Here is a 4,977-nt window from a genome sequence, read left to right as displayed (position 1 = left end):
AGGGGAGAGAGGGAGAGGGAGAGGGAGAGGGAGAGGGAGAGGGAGAGAGACTCACACTATCTAGAGGTTCCACTATTTGTATCAGAGGTAAGTCTTCAATGATCTAGTATCTAATGGCTCCAGACAAAGCCCATAACATGAATCTTTAAAGAACATTTTTGATTCAAATTGTAGTGGGTATCAACAACATTTCCTTCTATTTAACCTCCTTTAGTCAAATGGCCCTACAGTTTACAGTATAATTAAACTAATTGAAGTCTATGTTCAGTAACATTATACTCCCTCACAGGGCATCATTCCTAAGACCTCTGTACAATCTAATGAAATCCTGTTGTTATTTACTTTATTTATTCATGAACTAAATAATGGTTTATCCAAGAACTATTTATAAATGTATTGTATTGTTGCTGTTATTTTAGACAAACTCTTATGAATTCATCAATTTAAGAAAAATAAAGATTCTTATCCCTTCTTATATTTCTTCTTGTTCTTCCTTTATATAGACTTGGGTTTTTTACATATTTCACTATTCTCTTTGCTGTACTATTTCACATTCCTTACAAACCAAGCATTTCAGTGACAAATTCTCTTAATATTTATTTCATTTTTATTTTATTTCATATGATTGTGGGAGCACAGCCATGATACAGCATGTGCACATCAGAGGATTATCTTCCAGGAGTCAGTTCTCTCCTACTATGTGTGTCCCAGAGATTGAAGTCAGAGGTCCCCTGAGGTCTTCTTGGTGGCTTATGCCTATATCTTCTGAGCCATCTCTCTGGCCTTCTCCATCATTTTGAAGGGCAATTGGTAAGCACAGAATTCTACTTTGGTGTTTTTGACACTAAATATTTCACTTCACTCTTTTTTGCCTAAACAGTTTTTAAAGGGAAGCCTGATACAGTTTTTATTTAGGGGTTTTTCTCCTTTGAATTTTTTCAAGGTTCTCTGCCTATAAGTATCTGTAGTTAGAATAAAATATGCCAATAATTATTCTGCTGGGTTTTCTCTGGGCTTCTAGAATCTGTGTTTTGTTATCTAGTTGTTAACTTTGGAAAAATTTCAAGAATCATGTCAACTTTCTCTTTACTTGGTATTCTAATACATGTTATAACTTTTATAACTGTAACTTCTTTGTATTCTTTACATGTCAGTTTTGGAGATGTCTTGGGATATTTTCATATTCCATGATTCTTGCCTCAGTCATGTCCACTCTACCAATAAGCCATTGCTAATGATAGTATTTAGTAATTTTTTAACATACTGGGGGTTGAACCCAGGGCTTGAGGCATGCTTTAAGTGCACTACTACTGAACTAGGTATATCACTAACTCTAAGGGTTATTTATTTCTACCTTTTCCTTTGGGTTTTCTATGCCTATGCTTATGTACCTGTTCTTGCTCCTTTAGAGCATGTACAATATTACTCACAGTTAAATAACCATTCTAATCACACAAATTGATTTGAAATACTTACTCTCTATGCTTAGTTTGCCTCTTCAGACATTGCTTATTTTGTTTTGGCCTTTTAGCATGCCTTGTATCCTGCTGAAGACCAAGCAATGATATGGAACAGAGACAAAGGGTTTTTGTAACCTTTGCATTATCTGGCAGGAATTTGTTACTTCATAGTGTGATAGGCTAATGTTATGTTGTTATAATCCTTGTTTTTGTCTCCCCTGTTAATTTTAGGCTTTCTTTGAGATCCCTTTAAACAGGGTGTAAGCTGGCAGTTTCTTCAGACAGGATCCTCTGTGATTATACAAAAGCTCTCCTGATAGGATGGTGAAGTGTAGAGGGAGGGAACATTCTACACTCCAATGATTTGTTCTTAGTCTTTCAGAGTCTGAATGATCATTTCTCATCTCGTGTCAAAGACTAGGCAGGTCTGAAGTTGGGTATTTTCCTTCTTCCAGGTCATTTAGGTTTTGGTAAATATCCAGTTGATTATACTGTGGTAAAACAGTTTCCTCTGAGGGCAGTCCTTGTTAAAGAGAACAGATAAGTGTGAACATATTGGGACTTTTCTCTCATCTCCATTTACTTCCAGCTAAAGCACCTGGAAGTATAACTAATGATTGTGTAGCTTCCAGCCTCCCTTTTAAGCGTATGTGTCTGCCATTTAATTGCTGATTTGATGAGAACATTTTTGGTACAAATGAAGATAAAATAGATTAGATTCAAATACTACAAAAATTAAAATAAAGAAATTATTAAGTTCACCTTAGGTACTTAGGAATGACTGAGAATACAGCTATGCTGGACTTGAATTAATATCTTTTCATAGATGAAACTTCTAATTTATTCACACACTTACTTTTGAGACACTGAATCACCTAGAAGACTAATTAAAACAAAGACTGCTACTTACCCACTAAGTTTTCATTCAAGTAAATCTAGGGTGGGGCTTCAAAATTTGTCAGCAAGTTCTCAAGCAATGTAATATAATCATAATTTGAGAAATTCTGTCTTAATAAACCAAGCAGAATAGAAGAAATTACAGCTGAAAAGGTTTTTTGTTTTTTGCTTTTAAAATAAAATTTAAATTTGTTTTATTTTATATATAAAATGGTTGGCCTCCATGTATGCATGTGCACAATATGAACATCTGGTGCCTGTGGAAGAATAAGGCCCCAGGTCTGCTAGAACTGGAACCAGGAATGGCTATGAGCCACTGTGTAGGTGCTGGAAATGCAATCTGGCTCCTTTGCAAGAAACACAAATTCTCTTAACTGCTGACCCATTTCTCCAATCCCTGAAAAGTCTTTTAAAACAAGAGTTATCAGACAAACAAACAAACAAAAAACAGAAAAGTTCTATATCAGATAAGGTCTTAGAGCATAGGTGGCCAATTTTGTGAATCAAACACTTTAGTAACAACATTTTTTTTTCTTATTTTAATCCTTCATTCCTCACTTAGCAGATAAACTACCTCCTTCCTCATCTGCAACCACTCAGGTTTTCCTATGCCATCTTCAGACTTTGGCCAATATGAAATGTCCTCCACAGGTTCATGTGTTTGAACACTCGACCCTCAGGTGGTATTGTCTAGGGAGGTGGTAGAACTTACCGGAGGAAAAAGAAAGCTTCTTGGGACAGCAAGTGACAGGTATACTCTGGTCCAAGTTCTGCCTAACTTCTGTTTCCTGACTTGTACCACTTAACAAAGCTGCCTCTGCAAACCCCTCCCACTGGAACCCAGCTGTTTCAGCCATCATGCGTTCCTTCCCCCACCAGGAATGATGAACTATACCCTCCCAAACCAAGAACCAAAAGAAATTTGTTCCTTCCATAGGTTGTTCTGCTAGGTATTTTGTCACAAGAGAAAAACAATCAGTAAAGCATGATTTAGCAAGCTGCTTTAGTTTTGACCAAATTTATGCTAGGACCAAATCCTCCAATTCAGTGTTACTATAACTCCTAAATCCAATTTTATCTCTTGGAAGTAGGCTGGGACACAGAACAATCATCCCAGAACTACATTCTGTTGTATTCTTGTATGGAATGTTACCGACACCTGGTTTAGTCATTTGCTTAGTAATTTAACAAGATTTGTATTTTCTTTTGAGACCACAAAATCAAAGAGATCCACCTGCCTCTGCCTTCCAAGTGCTCAGATTAAAGGTGTGTGCCACCATGCTCAGCTTTAACAAAATTTTTGTGTTTCTGTGTGTACACATGCCATGACTATGAGGTACCCATGGAAACCAAAAGAAGTCATATCTCTTGGAACTGTAGCTACAAGCAATTGTGAGCCACTCATTCAATGTAGGTGCTGGAAACCAACCTTAGGTCCTCTATAAGAACAATAGATATTAACGGCTAAGCCACTTCTTCAGTCCCATTTACTCTGTAACTATAAGGAGGGGTTCAACTGCTCTCATTTAGGGCATATATTATTTTATAATCCAGATACAGTACAATAGTACTCATACTACTAAAATCCTTAATAAATAGTTACTTCAATTTCACTAATGAAATGTAAAAGAACCAGATGCTATAAATCCCTTGCCATGTAAAATGCACTGTCAGATTAATAACCTGTTTGGTGAGGAAAAAACAACATTAAATACATTGAATATACAGACATTAATACATGGGGAAATCTAAGTGTCCATGAGAATACCGCATACAAAAGCTAATCACTAGTATTTACCACTAGATGAAAAAAAAAGTTGGCTGGGCATGGTGGCACACACCTTTAATCCTAACACTCAGGAGGCAGAACTTTCAGCTCAAGGCCAGCCTGAGTTCCAAAACAGCAAAGATTATACAGAGAAACCAGCTTGAAAAAACAAGATAAAATTAAAAGGTACAGAAGGTGCTGTCATCAGATTCAAATTGCTACAGCATAGGAAGCAAGAAAAAAAAATTAAGATTAAGTATTTAATCATTCAGAACTTATACAATATGAGGTCAAAAAAAAGGCTAATGTGGACTAGAGTAACAAAAAAAAGAAGTTTCTAGTACAAATGCTATCATGTGTTAAGATGTAGGATCTGGAGACAGGGGTGGAAATTCTAGGACATCCATAATGAAAAACCATGGACAAAATCAGGACCACAACATACAAGGCTAAAAATACTGGCGAACATCAAAATTGGGTTGAACCAACCGTATGGGTGTTACATTGCTTGTAGGTCTTGTAAAACAAATGGAAATCTTTACACAGTATGGTAAAAAAGAAATTACTATAGAATTTTAGGAAGGAACCTATGAAAACTAACATTTGTAAAGCCTTATTTAGATAGCACTGTATAGTATAGTTTAGTGAGGGACAACCATGAAGAACCATGTATTAATTTTTCACCACTGACAAAATGATAGAATAACTTCAGTGAGGAAAGGTTTAATTTGGCTTATGGTTTCAGAAGCTTTAGTCTAGGATGGAAGGGAAGAAATGGCAGAATGAATAGAGCTGAAGCAAAGAAGTAACAAAGCTAGGCCCATTACATAGCAACCCACTCTTTTTTTTTTT

At 36.1% G+C, this 4,977-nt stretch overlaps 1 protein-coding gene across 2 annotated transcripts in view; it reads right to left on the bottom strand.

Moving 5' to 3' along the window:
- The window catches only part of Rfx7 (regulatory factor X7), a 92,319-nt gene that overhangs the window by 74,092 nt on the left and 13,250 nt on the right, over positions 1–4,977 (bottom strand). The window lies entirely within an intron of this gene.

The sequence above is a fragment of the Mus caroli genome, chromosome 9, assembly GCF_900094665.2.
Source record: "Mus caroli chromosome 9, CAROLI_EIJ_v1.1, whole genome shotgun sequence".
Classification (NCBI taxonomy): Eukaryota; Metazoa; Chordata; class Mammalia; order Rodentia; family Muridae; genus Mus; species Mus caroli.
Note: the sequence above shows the minus strand (reverse complement) of the source record. Positions and strands in the feature narration are given on the sequence as shown.